The sequence below is a fragment of the Neomonachus schauinslandi genome, chromosome 1, assembly GCF_002201575.2.
Source record: "Neomonachus schauinslandi chromosome 1, ASM220157v2, whole genome shotgun sequence".
Classification (NCBI taxonomy): Eukaryota; Metazoa; Chordata; class Mammalia; order Carnivora; family Phocidae; genus Neomonachus; species Neomonachus schauinslandi.
The window spans coordinates 71780906-71807048 of NC_058403.1; the positions used below are offsets into that span (position 1 = coordinate 71780906).

At 38.3% G+C, this 26143-nt stretch overlaps 1 protein-coding gene across 2 annotated transcripts in view; it reads left to right on the plus strand.

Annotated features, from left to right (window-relative positions):
* The first annotated feature begins 261 nt into the window (after nucleotides 1-261).
* The window catches only part of ATP13A3 (ATPase 13A3), a 93604-nt gene continuing 67722 nt past the window's right edge, over nucleotides 262-26143 (plus strand). Inside the window, exon 1 of one of the 2 annotated variants that reach the window (XM_021692747.2) lies at nucleotides 262-308. The gene's annotated coding sequence lies outside the window, so the exon portion shown is untranslated. The remainder of the gene's footprint in view (nucleotides 309-26143) is intronic. The other variant, XM_044919886.1, reaches the window with a different exon arrangement.

Below are 26143 nucleotides of genomic sequence, written 5' to 3' on the forward strand. Positions count from 1 at the left end.
AGTCACTTCTTAATTGGTTAAGGCCTCTCACTTTGACTCTGTAAGTGAGGACTAGGAAAACCCCGGGGTCCTCTCCTCCAGCACTTGAGTGGCCACTCTCTTTATGGCCTTTACTTCTCCCCATTGCCTTCACAGGTTTTGTGGATGTATATTTAGCGGGGTTGTGGCCGGGGGAATGGATTGGGGATTGACAGTAACTCAGTTCGGGGCTTCCCAATTTGGAAAGCTTTTGTGACAGGTGTTTATCATTTCCTCTTCCCATAGATCTGACAGAAACATCCTTGGATCTTGGTGTCTGGACATAGGAGGTATGAATCACTCACGCAATTAACTCTTTTTAATCGTCAGTGTCTTAGAGCTATATTTAGTGGTTATATTAGTGCAAAATGAATGGGTATGGAGTCGTAAAACTAGAAACAGAAACTTAGGTTCCCTACATATGATTCTGAACTAAATAAGTAGAACATTTGTGTAATGACTATTTTAGCTCTATGAGTCAGGAAGTTAGAATTTTTTTTTTAAATCCAAGAAATACAGGAACGTTAAAGATGATTGCAAAATGAATACTGTTTTTAAAGGCTTTGTTGCTAAAGTGAAGGTGTTCTGATTTCCTTGTCTTTTAAGGGGTGATTTCAGAGTTCAAAGTGCTCTGCCTTAGGTTAGATCTCAGCCTCCCTACCAGGGCACATACATTTTGTTACACAGGAGTATGCCTGGAATTCTTTTCTCAAGAGGATTGTTGCTTTGCCCAGAAGGCTACAGTTGCCAGAATAAGTGTATGTGGGTATCCCATTCTGGTTTAGCAACCCTTTCTTTTTTTTTTTTTTTTTATTATTTATTTGACAGAGAGAGACACAACGAGAGAGGGGAACACAAGCAGGGGGAGTGGGAGAGGGAGAAGCAGGCTTCCCGCCGAGCAGGGAGCCCGATGTGGGACTCACCCAGGACCCCTGAGATCATGACCTGAGCCGAAGGCAGACGCTTAATGACTGAGCCACCCAGGCGCCCCTAGCAACCCTTTCTTAAATGCAAATCAGTTCCTGGAAGTTCCAAATAGTACCTATTATTAATAATTGTTATGGAAGTTTACATTTGCTACTGTCCTTTTACATTATCCACTGCTAGATCAGGTGAGCCTGAGACAGCTAAGTGAGATTTTTGAACATTGTTAGAAGAACAACAAAACTTGTATTTGCTCAGGACATCGGGTAGGAAAAGTGATGATGCTGGTTACCTCCATTTATAAGTAGTATAGTTATAAATGAAAATATGAAGTAGCCGTTTATTTTGAAAATACAGTTGACAGGCTTCAATTTGATGCAGTGTTCAAATTATGTAGTAGGAGGGCTGATTTCTTTGCCCAGGTCAACCAGAATGCTTTATTTGGTGTATGCTTGGTAATTAAAATTTTAATTTATAACTGATTTGAGATAAATATAATAAATTCCTACATAGATAGGAAAATAGTTTTATAGTAATTAGAACAAAACTTTGTTAAGCCTGAATGTCTTAAACATTGTCTTCTAATAAGTTTCTATGTGGTTTTGCTTATTAGATTTTAGAGCTAAAATACTTCTCTTCGTTTAGTTAGCCCTTAATAGTTCTCTTATTTAGGTAACATCAGTTTCCCACCTATGTCATATTTCAAATATGGATTCTTATATGGATAATGATTGTGTGTTGGTAGCTACAACATAATGTATTAGAAAAAGCACGGACTTGGGAAATTAGACTGGAGTTTGATTTTTGACTTTTCGTAACTAGCTGTTTGACTTTGACCAGTGCTAATAGTTATTGAGTAAGCTTATTACATAGTAGGCTTTGGATTAAACACTTAACATTTCATTTAAACCATATTTTACAGATGAGGAAACTTGAGGTTCAGAGATGTTAAGTTGCCCAGAGTCACATACAGCTGACTTGGTAAACCTAGAAATAGAAACTGCTTGTCACATACAGTAACAGAGAACTAAGATTCGGGCTGTCTTCAAAGTCCCTTATATTATAAGTTGCTTAACTTCCCTGATCATCAGCGTCATCATCTTCTAATTCTTTTTTATTGAAAATGAATACTAATACTTATCTCAGAGAGTTTTGAGGATTAGCTGAGAACTTACGTCCTCCCTTTCCCCCATCTATTCCATATACTAAGTCAAGCTCTGCTTGTATAACATGGTGGTCTTGTAACCACTGTGAATATGAGGTTTTAAAATGTGAGTATATTTTATTCCCAAGATTAATAGTCCTAGGAGATGGGCCATGATCAGTGATATGGGGGCATCCTGTGAAACTTTGTCTTTATTCTGTATTTTTTCCCAGTGGTCTGGGTGATGGTGGAAATAAGAACTTTATACTTGAATGACAATGTGATGGTTGTAATTACTAAACATCTGGGAAGACAGAAGTAGAATTTTAAAATGATCTTGATTACTTTGTTTATCTAACGCTGGATTCTGTCCATTGCTATACTTGGTAACCTAAACTAACTATATACTTAGTAAGTGGAAGACCTTGTGAATGGAACATAAGTTGAATAGGAGTTAGCAGCTTATCACTTATGAAAGATAACACTTAAAACAATTTATAGTGGTATGCTAAAAGAAGATAAATCTAGTGCTTGACATCTACCTGATACATCAGCAGAAGGTTTGTTCCAGTGATGAAATGCATTCTGAATGTGCTGTATAGCCATCTAGTTAAATCCCCAACCCAGAGATAGCTGATGGGATTTAATCTTTGGTTTTGGGACATACTTGTGTGAAATGAAGGTAAGTGGACTATGGAGAGAATAAATCTGTAGTCACTAAAACCATATTCTAATTATTAACCCATCTAACCAGTCCAGGAAACATGCAAGAAGCAAGGAGATAATTGTTAGAGTCTTACTTGAATTTTGTTGACTTCATATTTTGAGATAGAGAAATAAGAGGGCATTGGAATTAGAACACATCTTTTTTTTTTTTAAAGATTTTATTTATTTATTTGACAGAGAGAGACACAGCGAGAGAGGGAACACAAGCAGGGGGAATGGGAGAGGGAGAAGCAGGCTCCCCGCAGAGCAGGGAGCCCGATGCGGGACTCGATCCCAGGACCCTGGGATCATGACCTGAGCTGAAGGCAGTCACTTAACCAACTGAGCCACCCAGGCGCCCTAGAACACATCTTTTAAGATTTATGTAAAAAAGTAAAAGGTTCTGGGTTTATTTAATCTGGAGAAAAGTAGGTGATATCTGTATGGTACAATGTCCTGGACTTAATGGTAACTAGTGATTATATAAGCTATGAAACATTTGTATTAGTGGGGTGCCTGGGTGGCTCAGTTGGTTAGGCATCCAACTCTTGATTTTGGCTCAGGTTGAGCCCTTTGTTGGGCTCTCTAATTAAAAAAAAAAGTAATAAAAGAACACAAAAGATTTGTATTAGTAAGATTAAAAATAGAGGTGATGTGAAATGTCATGAATGAATGGTAATAAAAAATTACCACTTTTGTAATCGAGAGTTAAAAAATGGCATTAGTAAGGAGGGAGAAAAATGGAATGAAGGAAAGGGAGAGTTGATCAGATAATCAAATGTCTGAGAATAAGGAAAATTGAGGGTGTGGATTGCTGAAGAGTTTCCATAGAACAGTTCTCCAGAGAGAACTGTCCCAACACCGGATCTGGTAACATCTTAGACCCAAAGGCTCATAATGGGGCCTTTGTTAGGTCTGAGTAGTAAAACATTAACTCAAATAGCAAACTTTAAGACTGCCAAATTAAAAAAAGGAGTTATGTACCACAAGGCATCTCCCCAGGGAAAGAGGCCATATAGACCTTTGAGAACAGAGCTCACAGAGACATGTTTCTTTGAAGGTACAGGTGAAGATACATCTTTTACATTCCTATCACCCAAGACAACTAATACTAGTATGAACTGAGAATGCAGTAAAAAGTAACCCTGTGTTTGGGGCACCTGGGTGGCTCAGTTGTTAAGTGTCTGCCTTCAGCTCAGGTCATGATCCCAGGGTCCTGGGATTGAGCCCCTCCCTGCTTAGCGGGGAGCCTGCTTCTCCCACTCCCCCTGCTTGTGTTCCCTCTCTCGCTGTGTCTCTCTCTGTCAAATAAATTAAAAAAATAAATAAATAAAAATAAAGAAATCAGTCCAAAGGCCAGAGAAGTAAAATAAAATCTCAAATCTTCCTCTTAAAGAAAAGATGTAGACACATTTCACTAACCAGTATTTTCTATTGTTTTAATTTTAATTTTTTATCATTTATTATTTTTTACTAACCAGTATTTTTAAATGAAAATAAGGCACATAAAATTCCATTAAATCAACCTAATTACACATATTTTTACATTTTATAATGTGACCAGGGAGAAAGAGAATGGATAACAGTAACACAGAGGATGGGGGGAATGACACACCCAGAGACAGAAAGGGAAAGACAAAAATACAAATAAGATGTACATTAGAGATACATGAGATTAACAGCTTGAGCCTTTTAGGACGCTGTTCCCAAAGATGCAAAATCATGGTATCTTTCTATGAAAAGCCTGAATACAACATTATGTCCTTACTGCCTGCTGCTCTAGTTAAAATAAAACAGGCGGCAATCCTCAGTCCTGCCCCCACACATTCTCCTCTCTCTCTCTCTCCCCACACACACACACACACACACACACACACACTACTTGTTTTGAATATGTTAAATGTTATTAAACCAATAATTGTATGTTACCATTTATTGAGCCTCTTATCCTCACAATTCTCTAAGGTAGCTTTTATTCCCTCCGTTCGTCAAATGAAGAAACTAAGAAAGGTTAAGTGACTTGAACCTGACTACAGAGCTAATAAGTGATGAGCCTGGAGCTCAAAGTCACTTGTATATGGCTCTGAAGCCCACATTTTGACCACTGTACCATGCCCACTCCCGAGGCATCTTTGGCCACCATTACTTTTTTTTTTTTTTTTGAAGACTGGTGTTTTTTACTGTGCTATCCCAAGAGTGAATGTTAAGGTTCAGATACTTTAAATTTCATGAAAAACATCAACAACTTATATAGTTTTATTTATCTGTTTCTTTTATTTTATTTTTAAGTAGGTGGGGCTCAAACTCACAACCCCAAGATCAAGTCTCATGCTCTAGCGACTGAGCCAGCCAGGTGCCCGTATAGCTCTTAAAATAATGCAGATTTTACTAGCAGTAAGGAAGACATTAACTAACACTGAATACAGCTGAGTATCAATCCAGAATTATACAAAGTACAAACGGTTCCCCAGTACTCCCAACTTTATTACCTAGCCTTTTAATTATGCTGGGTTCTTTGTGTGGTATAAAATACCCAGTGTAACCCTGGAGAGATAACAGATTTTCATAGATATCTAATTTCTTTCTCCATTATTCACATTGTGGACTCTCATCATACATGCATTTAACTATACCCATTCAACTATTTGTGCTACACGAAAAAAGAAAAACAAAAAAATACTTTAAATAATGATGGCAGGATGCCTGCCTTTACATCCGTGTCCCAGAGAATGCAATGAAGACTATAAATTTGCTGTTCCTCAGCTAAAGTCCCATTCACCTGTCAAAAGGTATCTTGCATAGCCAATTATGATCCAGCTCACCAAAAAAGTAACCTATTCTTTTTTTTTTTTTTAAATTTATTTGAGAGAGAATGAGAGACAGAGAGCATGAGAGGGAGGAGGGTCAGAGGGAGAAGCAGACTCCCCGCCGAGCAGGGAGCCCGATGCGGGACTCGATCCCGGGACTCCAGGATCATGACCTGAGCCGAAGGCAGTCGCTTAATCGACTGAGCCACCCAGGCGCCCAAAAGTAACCTATTCTTAAAGCTGGAGGAAAAACTGGCTGTTGGAATTGAAAAACAGTATGTCAGTTAAGAACCAGTTTTCAAACTGGTATCTTCCTAAAGGACCTTTTCAACAGTAATTTTCACTATACAGGATTTCTACCTTAAATGAGAATTTAGACCCAAAGCCCCCACATAAAAGGTGATTTCACTTTACCCAGCTCTTTAGATTATGAAGAATTAGGAACTCAAACATTTGTCTTGTATATCAAAATAAGTTAATTAGTAATGCATATTCATCCTATTTCACAAATGGGAAAAAGCAGAGCAACAGGGATGCTGTTAGAAGAAGGCACACTTGGGGTGCCTGGGTGGCTCAGTCAGTTATGCGTCTGCCTTTGGCTCAGGCCGTGGTTCTGGAGTCCCGGGATCGAGCCCCACATCGGGCTCCCTGCTCAGAGGGGAGTCTGCTTCTCCCTCTCTCTTTGCTCCTCCCCGCCCCCATGCTCTCTCTCTCTCTCTCTCTCTCGATCACTCTCTCTCTCAAATAAATAAAATCTTTTTAAAAAAGAAGGCATGCTAGACACATATGGGAACTGTTCCATGACTTATTAAAAATGTAATAAAAGTCTGTCATGTGGGGCGCCTGGGTGGCTCAGTTGGTTAAGCATCTGCCTTTGGCCCAGGTCATGATCCCTGGGTCCTGGAATAGAGCCCCACATCAGGCACCCTGCTCAGTGGGGAGCCTGCTTCTCCCTCTCCCTTTGCCCCTCCCCCTATTCGAGCTCTCTCTCTCAAATAAATAAAATCTTAAAAAAAAAAAGTCTGTCATGTAATCAAAAGCAATCCTTAACATTGGTTCTCAGTAGAAAAAAGAAAAAAACAGTGAGTTCTGAGATGAGCCATTACCAGAGTACAAAACAAAGGCAAGAGTGGAAAGAATACCCTACCGACAAAAACTGTCTAACCCCAGATCCTTTACTGGCATGCTGTTGCTTACTCTCCACACGTTTCCTTTTCTGTAAAAAGAAGGGACTAATCTATCACCTGTGACAATTCACCATTATTGTTTTCCAATCTCACACTTCGATTATTTCAGTGTCCAACTCACAAATTCCTTGTGAGGAAAATAGGTAAAAACTAAATAAAATAGGAGTCAATTAATCTAGCTTGCTATCAGAGGTAGAACTGTCTTTCATATCACCACCCAAAAACAGTTAACAAATATTTTTATTTTTTTTCAAGATTTTATTTTTTTTAAAGATTGTATTTATTTATTTGAGTGAGAGAGAGAGAGAGCATGAAAGGGGGGAGGGCCAAGGGGAGAAGCAGACACCCCACTGAGGGGGAGCCCGATGTGGGGCTCGATCCTGGGACTCTGGGATCATGACCCAAGCCGAAGGCAGACGCTTAACTGACTGTGCCACCCAGGTGCCCCTTCAAGATTTTATTTTTAAGTAATCTCTACACCCAACCCGGAGCTCAGACTTATAACCCCAAGATCAAGAGTCACATACTCCACCAACTGAGCCAGACAGGCATCCTCAAATATTTTTATTTAAAACTTCTGAGAAGGTCTACATACATCATCAAGTTCCACATCATGTAATCGGTAAATTCTACTTTACATAGTTAACTCACTTTTCTCAGCAATTCAGTTTCTTACCTAGCTAGTAACTGAGTATCAGCAGATCAAAAGCTAGATCCACAGGGAGTAAGTGAGAGTCAGCAAAACAGAGAAATTTCAATTAAGAGATTGATTATACCTCAATTCATACACATACACAAATAGACTTTAAACACAGGGTACTTTTTTTTTTTTTAAGATTTGATTTATTTATTTGACAGAGAGGGAACACAAGCAGGGCGAGTGGGAAAGGGAGAAGCAGGCTTCCCGCTGAGCAGGGAGCCCAATGCAGGACTCGATCCCAGGACCCTGGGATCATGACCTGAGCCGAAGGCAGACCCTTAACGACTGAGCCACCCAGGCGCCCCTGGATTGATTTCTTTAAATGTTGGTCACTGGTTCTTCAAAGACCAAAGAGTTTTCATCCATCTCTAGATTATGCCTTAACAGCTTCTTTTTTTTTTTGTAAGATTTTATTTATTTGAGAGAGAGAGCGTGCACGTGAGCACGTGTGAGCGAGTGTGCGCACAGAGGGAGAGGGAGAAGCAGACTCCTTGCTGAGCAGAGAGCCCGACTGGACTGACGTGGGGCTCCATCCTAGAACTCTGGGATCATGACCTGAGCCTAAGGCAGACGCTTAACTCACTGAGCCACCCAGGCGCCCCAGTGCCTTAACTTCTTAAGCCATCAACTTTCTAAGCTCATTTATAATTTAGTTTCAGCTGTGATTTCCTGAAGTTTCTCTTAAAAATTTTTGCTTTACTGTTTCACCAAGCATAAGAAATGGAATCCTTATTTACATGTCAATTATAATAATGTTATTCAGTTTGCTAAGTTAAATGTAAGGTAGTACAGGCAAGTTGCCTAATTTTGTATGGAGCACTTAAATTATTTGAAAGAATAGACTAGGGGCACCTGGGTGGCTCAGTCAGTTAAGCGTCTGCCTTCGGCTCAGGTCATGATCCCAGGATCCTGGGATCCAGCCCCGTATCGGGCTCCCTGCTCAGCGGGGAGTCTGCTTCTCCCTCTACCCCTACCTCCCCACCCCACTGGTGTGCACACAAAAATAAATAAAATCTTTAAAAAAATTTGAAAGACTAGACTAACTTAACAAATTCTCAGTTAAAATAGATTTTTATTTCATGGATCCTTTTGATATGAAAATAAGCTTTTTATAGTTATTACCACTGCCTTAGAGTTCATTGATGAATAAATTTTAGCTAACCCATGGTTGTTTTCTGCAGTTTTTGGTGAGAACAGAATAAAGTGTTTAGGGGCGCCTGGGTGGCTCAGTTGGTTAAGCGACTGCCTTCGGCTCAGGTCATGATCCTGGAGTCCTGGGATCGAGTCCCGCATCGGGCTCCCTGCTCGGCAGGGAGTCTGCTTCTCCCTCTCCTACTCCCCGTTTGTGTTCCCTCTCTCGCTGTGTCTTTCTCTGTCAAATAAATAAATAAAATCTTTAAAAAAAAAAAAAATAAAGTGTTTAATTTAGTTAGGTTCAGAAACATCTTAATGTGTTTTTTTTTCCCTGAATCCTTTCTTACCTCTGATACAGCCCATGGTGAATGACCTTTTCTCATGTTCCCTTAAAAGTTGCGGTAATTACCAATTATTTTGGTACATAAGAGTTGTGATTTTTATAGGCAGGAAGGGAGAAAGCTTGGTTAGGGCCTCTTGGTTATGCCCTTAGGACTGTGGTGGCAAATTTAACTATTCAGTATTTTTTTAGTTCCTGTATGTGCCAAGCACAGGGCTAGATGTTGGATATATGTTGATGAACGAGTTTTGCCATCTTGAAGGTAAACAGTCTAGCAGGTGAACACAGTGCTCCTGCACTGTACCAGTCTTGAAGACACCATTCACACTGTATTCTTTGGAATGTGGCCCTGTGGTGTGGGCTTTAGTGTCTCAGTTGAAAAAAGTTCAGAATCTCTATCCCATGTAAGTTAATCCATATCTTTATCTAATCAGGCAAGGCCCTTCATCATAATCTGATCCTGTCCCATGTTTTTAGCTCCATTTCTAGCTGTTCCCTAGAGGCTACCCTGTGCTCTAGCTGGTTTAACTTGTATTCGTGACCTTTTCTAGGATTTCTCACCTTAGTACTTCTTTTTTTTTTTTTAGTTTTTATTTTAATTCTGGTTAGTTACCATACAGTGTTACATTAGTTTCAGGTGTACAATATAGTGATTCAACAGTTCCATACATCATTTGGTGTTCCTCTTGGCAAGTACACTCCTTCATGCCCATCACCTCTTTAACCCATCCGCCCAGCCTCTTCCTCTCACCTCAGTACTTCGGCGTGTGGTAATTCCTCTGCTTGGATTCCATCCCTCTGTTATTTTCTTTTTGCTGCCTGTTTGCCTGATGAACTTCACACCTTTCAGGTCTTAGATCAAGGGATATAATCTCCAGCATTTAGCACAGTACTTGGCACATGTAGACAGTGACATTTTTTTTTTTTTTGTAAGATTTTATTTATTTATTTGAGAGAGAGAGAGCACAAGCGGGGGGAGGGAGGAGCAGAGGGAGAGGGAGAAGCAGGCTCCCCACTGAGCACAGAGCCCAGTGCGGGGCTCGATCCCAGGACCCTGAAATCATGACCTGAGCCAAAGGCAGACACTTAACTGAGTCACCCAGGCGCCCCAGACATGGACTTTCTAAAGCATGACTTTTTATGAAATCAGAAATGGTGATAAGCCATAATGATTTTTGCTAAATGCTAATTTAATATTTACAGATCTATCCTGAATTATTAGGACACTTGGGCAACGTTGTTTTTTTTCAACTAATTTGCCTTTTCCTAAATCAAGCAATGGTGTAGAGTATATTTGAAGATCCTACCTGGCTAGGATAAGGACAGTTTTAAGTTCATTGGAGAACATGTTAGTGAGACTTTCCAGAATAATGAAAAATTGGTCATAAATGGTCTCTCAGCTGAACCAAGCTTTTCAGTCCAAGAATGGGTGACCCAAAGGATGGCAGTAGCACTAGTTCCAGCTCTGTTTGTGCTGGTAGTGCCCAGTGCTGCTGCGGTGAGAGCCCTTGAGGGCAGCCCAGGCAGGAATACTCCGAGACTGTTCCATGATGCCCACTCGCCACATCTCCTCCGTACTTGTTTTGTTTTGTTATTTGGAGATTTATCTTCTATTTCTCAGTTTTGAGAAGTTATAATTTATTTATTTATTTTTTTAAAAGATTTTTTTATTTATTTAATTGACAGAGGGAGAGACAGCGAGAGAAGGAACACAAGCAGGGGGAGTGGGAGAGGGAGAAGCAGGCTTCCCGCCGAGCAGGAAGCCCGATGTGGGACTCGATCCCAGGACCCGGGGATCATGACCTGAGCCGAAGTCAGATGCTCAACTGACTGAGCCGTGCAGGTGCCCCTAGACTTTGCAGTGTCTTGCTAGTAAGAGGATTGTTCAATTTGCTTAATCCAGTGTATTTCTTCAATTTATATGAGCAGGGGATGCCTTTTTAAAATTTTTATTTTGGAGGGGCTCTTACCAGTTTGGGAAATGCTGCTGCAGACAATGGGAAGCTATTTAAATTTCAAGCAGAGAAATGATCATGTATGGATTATATAATGATATGAATGAGGGAGACTAGAGAGGGCATCAGGACCCTGATGGGCAGTGCCAGTGGAGATAGGGCTTGGTGAAGTGGATGTGAGAAAGGTAGAAATGATGACTAAGTGCCTCCTTGTGGATACAAAGGAGTCTAGGATGACTTCCAAAATCCTGGCATGTAATTTTAGCAAATCATAATTCATTTAAGGAGTAGAGGGAATTGTTCGTGTTAGGGGGTGGGTTTGGAAGAAAGATAAAATGAATCTATTGAATTTTAGTTGTATGTAAACATGTTTGTTTGATGTTTAAATCTGTGGGTCTAAAGCTGGAGAGAGATTAGTGCGGAAAATACTGATTGACAGCTATTGGTAGCTTTCACCATAGATGGGTCAGTGGAGCCCCTCTTGGCCCTTTGTGTTGTTATAAAGAGAGAAGGCCAGAGAATATTAATAATTAAGTAGTGGGCAGAGGATGTGGAGGCTTGGGGAATATTAATAATTAAGTGGGCAGAGGAAGTAAAAACTTGATTACCTGGCTGCCTGCCCCATGACCCAGGCTACTGTGATATGAAGTATAATTTAGCAGAATTGTGGGAGGTAAAAAGGTCATTGTGGGCCATCTTGGGAACCTAGTCAGTACTTCAACTACATTTGACTTTCAAATGAATTTTTGAGAAATAGACCCTTGAAAGATGGTGCTGTCTGCGTGCTAATTCCTTAATTTGTTGGTAAGGCTTTTTGATATAAAGTCACCCCATGCTTGACTTTGTGGGAAAGTAAAAAATGCTAATTTTGGTCAAGTGAAGATTATTTTTTTTCCTGTTTTTAAAAGATGATATCGATTGAAAACTGGTAAGTAAAGTAGGAAAGGCCTGTGAAAGTGTTTTGTAAACTAAAAATCCCTGTATAAATGTCAGTTACTTTTGTCATGTTTGGCATAGTACCCAAATGCATTGTTTTTTTTTTTTTTAAATCCTGGATAGTGGATTACAGAATGACCATAGGAAATGAGAAAGTTCAGATTTCTATGATGATTGTACCATGAGTAAGGCCATTATCCTCTTCAACAGCAATTTAAATTGTGTTTTTGAAATATTTGTTGAATGCAGATGTTAAGGGCTTTGCACTTCCTTTCTATGCTGAGTCAACATGGGTAGGTTTCAAATTGGGGAAGAGGAGTAAAAGTGGAAAGAGACAAATTCACATAATTTTAAAAAAGTGATCGAAGTGCCTATCAATTATAATTGTAAATTAGCAGGATTGCATTTTTTTTTTTTTAAGATTTTATTTATTTATTTGAGAGAGAAAGAATGAGACAGAGAGAGCGTGAGAGGGAGGAGGGTCAGAGGGAGAAGCAGACTCCTCGCCGAGCGGGGAGCCCGATGTGGGACTCAATCCCGGGACTCCAGGATCATGACCTGAGCTGAAGGCAGTCGCTTAACCAACTGAGCCACCCAGGTGCCCAGGATTGCACTTTTTGTACAGAATAGCTTCCTAGTGATTTTGTGCTTCCTTTGTGGTCAGGTTCAGGTCTTCATAATGTCTGGAAGAATAAAATGTGAACCATAGTGTAGTACAGATGATGAGTAAAACTAATTTTGCTTTCTTGCCAGCACAATACAGTAATCCTGAAGTGAACCATGCTGAGTTAATAAAGAAAAATTATTTTGGGTTTTGCTGTTAATAAGTAAAATGAACATCTCTGGATTCTGTGTGTAACTTCTTAACATACTACTTAAGACTTAGAATCTAATTTTCTGTAATGTTTTCTTCCCGCTCCCCCCCCTTCTTGACTATTCCCTACCCACCCCCACTCCTTCTCCAAGCCCCTCTTCTGCACCTTGCTGCTCTGTTTGGGTACCTTCTGTGCACACGATTAATTTTTGTTTCAAAATGCAGCTACAGTGTAATCTTTTTGAATACCTTTAATCAACAATTTCAACTCAGCACTGTACTACCAACAAAGTACTCTGCTCAGCTGAAATGACACAGTACTATGAAAAGTGAGACCAACTTCAAGCAGCACATGCAAGGACCACTGCATAATGATGGTCATCTGCCAATAGCAACTATAAGGTTTTATCTAAACTATATCCTGGTTTCTGTGCAAACATGTGGATAGTATGAGTCTCAGAATTGATGACTTGAAATTTTATTTATTATTAGTTTTTACAGTAAGCCCTACACCCAGTGTGGGGCTTGAACTTAAGCCCCCAAGTTCAAGAGCCACATGCTCCAGGCATGCTCTACGAACTGAGCCAGCCAGGTGCCCCTGAATGTTTAAATTTAAATTTTATTTATTTATTTATTTTTAATTTAAATTCAGTTAGCCAACATACAGTACATCATTAGTTTTTGGTGTAGTGTTCAGTGATTTATTAGTTGTGTATAATACCCATTGCTCATCACGTCATGTGCCCTCCTTAATGCCCATCACCCAGTTACCCCATCCCTCCCCTAAATTTTAATTTTAAATTGCTGATTGAAATGTCAAACAAGTTATTAGGGATTTGGATTAACAGTATTACATTTTAGAAAAAATAATCACTAATTTGCATTAAAATGGAAGAAACATTCATTCATATATTACTTAACAAAAATCCTTATCTTCTAAATTTAAAAGTGTAGCTTTTATTTGGGCGGTTAAGCTCACTTACTAATTTGGGTTGTTTATACAAGCTGTTGTTAGAACTCTAGATTTGTCAATTCTTTACTGTATTAAATGCCAAACACTTTCTTTAGTGCTTGCTTTAAAACTTGTTTCAGTTAGGTTTTTCTGCTTGTAAGTACTCCTCTCTACCCCCAAAGCACAAAACTCATATTCTCTATTTCATGAGTTTGAAGAAACAGTTAATGGTAACATGTATGTATATGTACATGTGACGTGGCTTTCTAATTGGGATTGTTGGATCAAAGTGTGGGAGTATTAAATTCTAATATACTGTTGGTTTTCCAAAAAGGTAGTACAGATTCACTCTCTCTCTCTTTTTATTTTTCCTTTTCTTTTGGAGGGGGCAGTGGGGGAAAGAGAGACAATCTTAAGCAGGTTCCACATCCAGCATAGAGTTTGATGTGGGGTTCAATCTCACGACTGACCCTGAGATCATAACCTGAGCCTAAATCAAGAGTCGGACGCTTAACCAGCTGAACCACACATGTGCCCCCAGACTCACTCTTAACAGCAGTGTATAAGGGTGCTCCTTTTTTTTTTTTTTTTTGCAGTTTAATGGGCAAGTAGTGTTTTACCACATAATTTTATACTTTACCTCATCTTGTTCTCTAATAGGTTCATGTGCTCTTTGTTACTCTTCTCCCCTCCCTTGCTTCACAACATTATAAGATCCCTAAATTCTAATTTCAGACAATTGTGAACTTGGGAGTAATCTTTGTAAAGGCAATAATAACATACCTGCCTTCTCTCCCCTCCATCACCATTATCATTTGTTTTGTGTTTGTGTCTTATTTTTCTATTGAGACACCTGAAACAGAGGCTGTATTATTTAGCCAACTCCTGCTTTCCCAGATAAGTACCTACAGTCATACTAAACAAAAAATCTTAAAACTTCCCATAATCACTTTTGATCATCAGCTTTTCTATTAAGGCTACTGAAAACTGGGGCGCCTGGCTGGCTCAGTCGTTAAGCGTCTGCCTTCGGCTCAGGTCATGATCCCAGAGTCCTGGGATCGAGTCCCACATCGGGCTCTCTGCTCCACGGGAAGCCTGCTTCTCCCTCTCCCACTCCCCCTGCTTGTGTTCCTGCTCTCGCTGTGTCTTTCTCTGTCAAATAAATAAATAAAATCTTAAAAAGAAAAAAAAAAAAAGCTACTGAACTGTCAGCCGTTTTCCTTACCAATGTTGGAACATCACCTAGTGGTGAAAGAGTGCAACAGCAAGATGCGTACAGAGGCAATACTTAATGTAGGTAAAAACTTTCATGGTTGGAATGAATCATACAGACTATTAGAACTGTCTCATTTCAGGGCGCCTGGGTGGCTCAGTTGGTTAAGCGACTGCCTTCGGCCCAGGTCATGATCCTGGAGTCCCGGGATCGAGTCCCGCATCGGGCTCCCTGCTCGGCAGGGAGTCTGCTTCTCCCTCTGACCCTCCCCCCTCTCATGTGTGCTCTTTCTCTCTCAAATAAATGAATAAAATCTTTAAAAAAAAAAAAAAAAAAAAAGAACTGTCTCATTTCAGTGGAGAAGAAATTGAAACCATGACAGGTGAAGGAACATGCAAAATAGTTCATGTTGAATTGTCTTTTAAAAACAAGTTAAAGCTGACTCTTGAGTTGTGTGCTCGTTCTTGTGTGTGTGTGTGTGTGTGTGTGTGTGTGTGTTTGGGGGTAAAGTTGTTTATCTCCTACAGTTCCTAATATCGTAATGAACATGGCATATATGCTTACTTAACGCTTGAAGATGGGTTAATTTTTTTTAGATGGATTAATTTGATTAAATAACTTAGGATTTGCTGCTATTTTATGCTGTGTCAATGGCTACTACTTTTCCTCAGTGGAGCCAAAATGTAGAGGGGATGTAAAAATAAATATAATCACATTGTCACTTACTAGAAATGTATTTGTTAAGGGGGCCTTCAAAATGACCACTTTATCTTGCCTGGGGTAAAAAAAACCTAATTAAGACAGATCCAGAGAATCTGGATAATGGTTTGATAGAGCACCATGAAGTGTTTTGCAGGTTCCTACAAGTTTCACACCCAAGGTTGGCCATGCATTGTAAAATTAGAAGTTTATACATATGCTCAGCCTACCTTCTTTCTTTAACTATTTTAAAATATTATTACATGTAGATGGTAAAAAACATTCAGAAAGCACTAAAGTCTCTCCCTTCACTCTCACTCTGCAATACACTGCCACCACTAGTAGCCACTGTCTCCATTTTTTTTGGTTTTTGATTATCTTAGGGGTAGATGCCAGTTTTCTTTCTAGGCCTTTTTGATTCTGCCTGTTTTGAATATTCAGTCTGTAGGACTGGTCTTATCGCAGTGATCCTATCTATTATTTCCTATTGCCTGCTGCAGCACTTTTCATAATAGATGCTAAGATTTTGAAATCGGTTTAGCAGTTATAACACTTTTGTAACTCTCAGTCCTTGAATATGAAGTTTTGAAAAGTTATATACATGAGGAAGATTTAAGAGGAAATTTAGAAGTTTTAAGATCAAAGTAGCTTCAGTAAATGAAAATCTCTCATTCATGTAAGTAGACATTTTAAAAATGCAAACACTTTATTATGTTGTATATAAAAGAGTTTTTACATATTTCCATATTTACAGAGCAAAAGTTAAAACATAGATACCAGTTGTCAGTTCAGAGCTACTTTTTCCCATTTTTACTAATTAAATACTTTGCAATTGATTAATACCTCAAAGCCACTGTTTTGCCTAATGATGACACTCTTACCACATGGAGGTTTCTCTGAATAAAAGAGGGTTGATTTGTTAAATAGTGTATTTAGTAAAAGTGATAAAAACGTATATAAATAAGTACGCTGTAGTGTGGGCTAAGTTGAGCTCTTAATGTTTCTAATATTGATCCTAAGACAGATAATTACATTATTTTTCCTAATTATAACTTATTTTGTTTTAGCTATTGCATTGTTTTGTAACATACAAAAAAGTGTAATTATACAAAGACTGCACTTTACAAATGTAAATAGTCTTGGTTTGGTGTATATTGGATACAATGGTCTTCCTTAAGCCTAAACACAGAAACAAAAGCATGTATTATAAGAGAAAGTTCAAGATGGGAAGTGATAAAATGGGTATTCACTAGAGCTTTGTTAAAATTTAGCTGGTATCCTTGTAAAATTTCCATGTATTCATTAAATTATATTATGTCATTCTTATTGTTAGGAGCTGACTTGAAGTGTTACGTTTTGCCCTCAAAGAGTTGTGACAGTTTGGTTTCTGTAGTTAGGAGATTGAGTTTTTTAAAAACTTCTTTTACACAAATATCTGTATAGCTATTAAAATTGAGGTTGTTCAGTGAGTAGATTAAGGATTTTAGATGTATGAGGGTACTTTTTATTTCAAAGGGAGAACTTGCTTTTTTTTTTTCTTTTTAAGATGTTTAAAAATTTATTTGACGGAGAGAGACACGAGAGAGGGAACACAAGCAGGGGGAGTTGGGAGAGGGAGAAGCAGGTTTCCTGCTGAGCAGGGAGCCGGATGTGAGGCTGGATCCCAGGACCCTGGGATCATGACCTGAGCGTAAGGTAGACGCTTAAGGACTGAGCCACCCAGGCGCCCCGGGAGAACTGCTTTTGAATTGCAGAAGGTTATCTTAGTTGCTGTGGATGCTACAGATTTGACAATGAAATAATATTCAGAGTGCTGGCTGAACTGTTTATACTTCAGGATCTTTAAAAAACCCTTTGCTAAGTGGTCCTTAAAGATGGGTTCGTCAAATTTTTATTTAACACGGGTAGGCATGTTTAAGTCTCAGGTAAAATATCTAGAACTACAGAGCCAAGTAGGATGATTCATTCTGTTTTTCAACAGTGCAGGGTATCCTAAAAAGTCTTCTTCTTTTTTTAAAAGATTTATTTTTATTTATTTCAGAGAGAGAGGGAAAAAAAAAAGACAGTGCGCGCATGCGCTAGCGAGCAGCGGGGAGGGGCGGGGGTAGAAGATCTTAAGGCGATTCTGCGCTGAGCGAGCTGGATGTTGGGCTCCATCCCATGACCTTGAGATCAGGACCTGAGCTGAAACCAAGAGTTGGACACTTGACTGCGCCCACCCGCGCACCCCAAAGTGGCCCCCAAACCTAATGCAGTTTTAATTTCTAAAACTGCAGAGTATATGTTCCAAACTTATAAAAAACATTATTTAAGAATTTCTTTTAGAATAACTTAGTTTTGTAAATTTTGAGTAATATATTTTTAATTTTAGTTTTTTTACTTCCAGCTCTCTGAACTTGGCAAATACTGAAGTAAAAAACTAAAAAGTGTTATTCAAAATAGCTTTCCTTGAAGTTTTACTCGAGTTTTGTGAAATTACCAACTTTGTAATTCTAGGTACATATATGGAATATCCTTAAAACCTCCCACACACATACTATTATAAAACTCTTGTTCCAACTAATAAGAAATTCAGGTTTGAAGCAAAGATGGATTAGAGGTTTGGGGGTTTCTGTGCCTGTTGAGGCCAACTCCTCTTGTTTTAGGAAATGAGATATGACTAACTCTTATCCTAGAGCACTACAGATGATTCTTAGTAATTATATAATGTGAAAAAAAAATAAACTTTCAAGAATTAGCATTTGATTTAGTGAGATTTATTCCTGATAGCTTGACTTTGTCTTGTGCTGCTGTTTTTACTCACACAAAAAATCATGTTCATTGTAAATGCAAGGAAGGGTTTGGTTAAGCACAATAGCCTATGAGCTCCTTGCTATTTAGATAACATCAAGGTTTAGGCATGCACTGTGGAATTGGGACTTGAGTGTGCTCACTAGATGGGACTTATTCAATAGTAGCTCTACCAGTGGCACAAGGGCGTATCTTCTGAGAACCCATTTAAAGTCAGTGAATTTAAAAATCCTAAATTTTAATATCTTAATCATTTTGAAAGCAGTTCAAAAAGAGTCAAAACAATATTTGGCCGAAAATTCTCATCTGAATGGATTTTTATGCTTAGTTTTATTTTTATTAATAGCCAGCTTTTGAAAGTGCTGCTGATACAGCAGTTGGGAAGAATGATGATATAGTGCTTTTGGTAAGAAAAATTTCTTTAATTTGTTTCCTATGAACTAGAAATTGACTTGATTAAAAAACATACACTCCTGCAAGCTATGATAGTTATATTTTGAAAGTTAAATGGATTTTAGAAGTTTGATATTAATGCTTCAAATGTTCTAATTAGATATATGGTAGTATAGCTTAATATGTGTTTTTATCTTTAATAGGCAATATAATTTAAAATATATTTATAGATTTTTATCCTTATAGAGTCATAGAAATATTAGAGATTTTCTATTATGTACAAGTTTTTAAAATTTAAATATACATTTGTAATATATATTTATTTTAAATGTAAGCTGTTGGAATTACTGTCTCATTGGATTTTATTAAAAGCTTATGTGGGGGCGCCTGGGTGGCTCAGATGGTTGGGCGTCTGCCTTTGGCTCGGGTCGTGGTCCCGGGGTCCTGGGATCGAGTCCCGCATCGGGCTCCCGGCTCGGCGGGGAGCCTGCTTCTCCCTCTGACCCTCTCCCCTCTCATGCTGTTTCTCTCTCGCTCGCTCTCTAAAAAATAAATAAAATCTTTAAAAAAAAAAAAAAAAAAAAAAAAAAAAGCTTATGTGAAAGTCTTGGTGAAGTCTTGATAATTTCCTGTGTGGTATAGTATGCTTAAAGAGAATAATAACTGATGGTTTTTAGAGCAACTTTTTATTTAATTTATTTAAATTATTTTTAATGCCTCAACTTTGGTAAAATTTGGTAAGACAATAATTTGCCTTAAAAAGTAAGCTAAATTTTAGAGCAATAACACTTATAAAAAGAGTAATGAGATAAAATGGTCAAGAATTGAATTTATAAGAGTATGAAAAATAGATTGTTTAGGCAATGTATAAGCTTCTTTAAAAATTACTGCAGTATTTTTTTGCTGTGGTCACTTTTTAACTCTGGTAGATGAGTTGATAATATAGCTGTGTTAGACTGAGGTGAGCTCTGTCAAGATCTGTTTGGGGAAAAGGTTTTTTTTTAAACTTTTTTTTTAAAGATTTTATTTATTTATTTGAGAGAGAGAGAATGAAAGAGAGCATGAGAGGGAGGAGGGTCAGAGGCAGAAGCAGACTCCCCGCTGAGCAGGGAGCCCGATGCGGGACTCGATCCAGGGACTCCAGGATCATGACCTGAGCCGAAGGCAGTCGCTTAACCAACTGAGCCACCCAGGCGCCCCTGGGAAAAAGGTTTTAAATAGTTGTAAGTACATGAAGTTAATGAACACATTGAATATTAATGATAATTTTTCTAAAATTATAAAAACATGCTTATTCATCTAATACATTCTTCATTGAAAAATTAGGATTTACAAAAGTGGGGAAGTACATCTCTGTTTCTAGGCAATGGATAAAAGACAAAAGTGAAGAAGAGTGAGAGTCAAAACTCAGCAGTAAAGGACTGTGGATAATGCCTGGTATATGATAGTTGGGTCAGTGGATTTGGGATTTATAGAGGCAGAGTTCTCAAGATTTATGGACTTTGGTGCCAGTAATGAATATCTTATGAAAATGTTTTTCTATCTAAAATCTTCAGATGGGTGACTTTTATTTAAAAACATTTTCTATTACAATTTTTACATGTTAAAAAACAGTAGGAAGATTAGTATAACGAACTCTCATGTACCTACTACACTCAGCTTTTAACTCAGCTGTGGCAGTTACTAACTTGTGACCATCCCATGACCGATAAAGATAGAGGTTTTTTAATTTTTAAATTTTTTTATTTGGAAGTAAGTTCAAACCTGCAGAAAAGTTGATGTATTGGTGTAAAGTGTTCATTAAGTTCCTTGATTATACTTCTGATATCTGCAGAATCTGTAGTAATGTCTCCTCTCTTATTCCTGATATTGGTAATCTGTGCCTTCTCCCCCTCACCCCACACTTTGAGTCTGACTAGAAATAATCACTTTTGTTGATCTAAAAAAAAAAAACAGCCTTTGGTTTCATTGATTTTACTCCATTTTACTGTTTTTTATTTTATTGATTTCTACTGTGAATTTCTCTTTGGGGCTTACTGTGGGTGTAATTTGCTGTTCTTTTTCCACTTTCTTAAGGTTGATGCTAAGGTCACGATTTTAGGCATTTCTTCTCTTCAGATTTTGGAATTTAGTGCTATAAATAATTTCTAAATACTGTTTTAGCTGCATCCCACAAATTTTGATATATCTTCATTTTTTATTCGGTTCAGAATATTTCATAATTTCCCTGTTGATTTCTGACTCATGGATTTTTTTAGAAGTGTATTTTGTTTCCAGATATTAAGGCTTTTCTACTTATCTTTCTGTTATTGGTTTCTAATTTAATTCCGTTGTTTTTAGAACTTAACTTTATATGACTTGAATCTGTTTTATGCCCCGGAATGTGGTCTTTCTTGGTAAATGTTCTGTGCACATGTTAAAAGAATGTATATTTTGCTGTAGTTGAGTAGAGTGTTCTGTAAATATCAATTGGGACCAATTTGATTGATAATGTTCAGATCTTCTATGTCCTTTGTGTATTTTGAAGATCTGTTAAATATAGACATGTGTAGGATTATTGTTTTATGTCTATCAGTTGACCCCTTTGTCGTTATGAAATGACTTTATCCCTGGTAATATTCTTTTTTTTTTTAAAAATCCCTGGTAATATTCTTTGCTTTGAAATCTATTTTGCCTGATATTAGTACAGTTATTCCAGCTTTAATTTGAATAGTACTTGCATGGTATATTTTGTTTTAACATTTAGCCTACTGTGCCTTTATTTTAGGTTGCATTTCTTATAGGCAACATATAATTGTAGCCTTACCTTTTTTTTTTTTTTTAAAGATTTTATTTATTTATTATTTTAGAGAGAGAGAGCAGAGTGGGGCAAAGGGAAAGGGAGAGAATCTCAAGCAGACTCCCTAATGAGCATGGAGCCCAAAGCAGGGCTGAATCTTATGATCTTGAGATCATGACCTGAGCTGAAATCGAGTCAGACACTTAACCAACTGAGCCACCCAGGTGCCCCTGCAGCCTTGCTTTTGAAAAATAAAACCACAATCTCTGCCTTTTAATTACTGTTTAGACCATTCATATTTAATGTGATTATTGATATTGTTAGGTTTAAATCAGCCATCTTGCTATTTGTTTTCTCTTTGTCTCATCTCTAGTTTCCATTTTCCTCCTTTTTTTTTTTTCGCCTGTTACATCAGTTTAGTATTTTTTATGGTTCCATTTAATCATCTTTGTTGATTTTTTTAATTGTGACTCTGTTTTATTTGAATGGTTACTTTAGAGTTAATAGTGTACATCTCTAACTTACTAAAGTTTACCTGCAAGTAATACTAAACTCATTCACATATAGTATAAGAACCTTAAAAGAGTATAGTTCCATTTCTTCCTGCTGTTTGTACTATTGTTATGTATATTTACCCACATATATACCATGTCTGATGCTTTTCATTCCTTCGTCGAGATCCATATTTCCATTTCCATTTTTCTACCTGAGGACTTCCTTTAACATTTTCTTTTTTAATGGTGTAGGTTTGCTCATGATGATTTTTTTCAGGTTTTGTGTCTAAAAAAGTCTTTATTTCACCTTTGATTTTGGAAGATATTTTTGCTGGGTATAGAATTCTCTGAATATTTTTTTCTCAGTACTTCAAAGATGTTGCTCAGCTGTTCTCACCTGCATTATCTTTAGCAAGAAATCTGATGTCATTCTTATCTATCTTCGTTTGTATATGTAACACATCATTTTCCTCTGGATCCTTTTAAGATATTTTTCATCACTGCTTTTTTTTTTTTTTTTTTAAAGATTTTATTTATTTGACAGAGAGAGCACAAGCAGGGGGAACTGCAAGCAGAGGGAGAGGGAGAAGCAGGCTCGTTGCTGAGCAGAGAGCCCAGCGTGGAACTCCATCCCAGGACTCTGGGATCATGACCTGAGCCAAAGGCAGATGCGTAACCGATTGAGCCACCTAGGCGCCCCTCATCACTGCTTTTGAGCAGTTTGATAATGACATGCCTTGGTGTAATTTTTCATTGTTCATTTGCTTAATATTGGATGCTTTGGATCTGTAGGCTTATAGTTTTTCATCTTATTTGGAAAAATTTTGGCCATTATATCATCACATATTTTTGGTCCTTCCTACCTTACATGTATATTAGGGTGCTTGAAGTTGTCTCATGGTGTACTGATGTTGTTATGTGCTTTTCTCCCCCTAGTCTTTTTTTCTGTTCATTTTTCATTTTGAATATTTCTGTTATTTTGTCTTCAGGTTCATTAATTTTTCTTCTGCCATATTTAATCTGCTGTTAATCTCATCTAGTAAATTTTTCTTCTCAGATACTGTACTTTTATAGTCAAGTTGGTTTTTTTTTATATCTTTCATGTCTGTACTTAATGTGTTCAGTCGTTCCTCTAGCTTTTTGAACATACGGACTACAGTTACAAGAGCTGTTTTTTTTTTTTTTTAAGATTTTATTTATTTATTTGAGAGAGAGAATGAGAGAGAGAGCACATGAGAGTGGGTAGGGTCAGAGGGAGAAGCAGACTCCCTGCTGAGCAGGGAGCCGGATGTGGGACTCGATCCTGGGACTCCAGGATCATGACCTGAGCCGAAGGCAGTCGCTTAACCAACTGAGCCACCCAGGTGCCCCAGAACAGCTGTTTTAATGTCCTTGTTTACCAGTTCTATTATTTGTGTCATTTTTTGGTCTTTTTCTACTGATTAATTTTCCTCATTTTGGGTTTTCTTTGCATACCTTTTAAGTTTTAATTGGATGTCAGATATTGTTCCTTAATTGGGACTAGATATTTTGTGTTCTTATAAATTCCTTGAGCTTTATTTTGTGAAGCTGTTATTTGGGAACAATTTATTATTTCATTTTTTTTTTTTTTTTAAGATTTTATTTATTGGGACACCTGGGTGGCTCAGTTGGTTAAGCATCTGCCTTCGGCTCAGGTCATGATCCCAGGGTCCTAGGATTGAGTCCCACATCGGTCTCCTTGCTCAGCAGGGAGCCTGCTTCTCCCTCTGCCCTCCCACTCCCCCTGGTTGTGCTTCCCCGCCCTCTGACAAATTAATAAAATCTTAAAAAAAAAAAAGATTTTATTTATTTGAGAGGAGAGGGAGCACACATTCTGGGGGAGAGGCAAAAGGAGAGTGAGAAGCTGATCCCCCATGGAGCAGGGAGCCCGACACAGGGCTGGATCCCAGAACCCTGGGATCGTGACCTGAGCCAGAGGCAGCTGCTTAACCTACAGAGCCACCCAGGCACCCCTGTTATTTCATGTCTTAAGAGTTTTGTTAGGTAGGACCAGAGTAGCTTTTAGTTTAGGGCTAATTTGATCCCACTACTGAAGCAATACCCCTCTGAGCGCTCTTCCTGAATCCTTGTGATTAATGAGGTTTTCCACTGTGGGTTGGTAGGAACAGGCATTCTTCTCAGCTCTGTGTAAGCCCTTATGAGTTTTTCCTCTTAATCCTTTTGGTTGGTGCTTTCTCTGGCCTTCAATAGTTTCCTCACACATGTGCGCTGATCAGTACTCAGCTGAAGACTTGAGGGGGACCATCTTGGGTATTTTCGGTGTTCTTTCTCTGTACAGATCTCTTTACTGATAATCTGCCTTGCAGACCTGCCTACTTTGGTGTCTCCCCAGACTCAGTCAACAATAGCTGATCTTTTCTGCAGGGAAAGAGGTTGGGCTTGCCCATTTTCCCAGTAGTCTATAGCAGTAGGTTATGGCCCTTGAGAATAACTGACACCTCAAGTCATATTGATTTGATGAATCAGGCTTACCATGGTGGAATGACTCCAGTAATATGCTTCATAGCTGTAATACTACCCTAGACTGAGAAGCAATTTTTACTAAATTCCTCACAGGGTTTTGTATGATGATGTGGCTTGTTTTGGAGATGTTGGACCAGATACCTGTAAGACTTCATTTCCAAGATGGCGTGTGTGTGTGTGTGAGATATGTTACATATATTATTAATATATGTAATATATGTAACATAACTTACATATTACACACACACACACACACATGTATATGTAAGCAAAGTTTTGTGTTTTATTTCTGTAGAAATGCCACTCAGCCCTGACCCCCATCTCCAGGGCTACCAGAAGGTACAGAAGCTTTGAGTGCTGGTGCAGGAAGCATCAGTATTTTTTACTGGTCATTTTGTTGATGATATAAATCAAGAGATTTCAGTACTCATATATGGATTTGTTTAAAATTCTGCAGTTGGTTTTACTTGGCTATTTAACTCATTTCATGTAAACATTAAATAACTTTGGCTGTCTTAGCACAAAATCTTCCTTACTTCATTTATTCAACAACTACTTTCTGAGTGTCTGTCATGTGTCAGACATGTGCTACACACTGGATAGACAAGTAGAAGGATGGCTGGCATCTGGAATGAGAGAGGTGTAATATTCCCACTGTGTTCTGCAGAGATCAGCCTAGCCTACAGCAGTGGTTATTTGGTCTCAGACATTTTTATATTCTTGAAAATTATTTTGACCTCTGAAGAGCTTTTGTTTATGTGAGTTATATCTGTTGATACCATATTAATTAAAACTGAGATATCTTTAAGCATATTAACTCAATTTTAATAAACCATAACAGTAATAAGCTTATTACAGATTAAATACTTTTCTGAAAAATATCTATTTTCCAAAAACAACAAAGATCACAAGGAAACTGACATTGTTTTATATTTTGCAAATCTCTTTAATGTGTGGCTGAATGTCTAATATTTGAAGCTAGTATCTTTTTAAAAAGATTTTATTTATTTATTTGAGAGAGAGAGACAGAGTGAGTGAGAGAGTGCACAAGCCAGGGTGGGGAGAGGCAGAGGGAAAAGCAGACTCCCTGCTGAGCAGGGAGCCTGATGTGGGGCTTGATCCGAGGACCCTGGGATCGTGACCTGAGCTGAAGGTAGACGCTTAACGAACTCAGTCACCCAGGTGCCCCTCCAGTCTCCTTTTTTTTTTTTTTAAAGATTTTATTTATTTATTTGATAGAGATAGAGAGAGGGAGAGCACAAGCAGGGGGAGTGGCAGGCAGAGGGAGAGGAAGAGGCAGGCTCCCCGCTGAGGAAGAAGCCCAACGTGGGGCTCGATCCCAGGACTCTGGGATCATGACCTGAGCCGAAGGCAGCCACTTAACTGACTGAGCCACTCAGGCGCCCCCAGTCTCCTTTTTTAATACAGGAAAAAAAATTGTCAATGAGCTCAATGCATTTTCTCCTAGACAAGCATCATGGGTAGTCAGACAATTAGAAGATTGCTTAGTGGACTTGGAATCAGAATGGGGGAGTGATCTCTAATAAGGGTACACCTGCTTTAGGAATTGACTCTTGGCCAGGGATTACCATTCATGTAAAAGGTGCTCAGTAAATATTTGTTGGATGATTAATTTAATAATCATGGAGAGGTT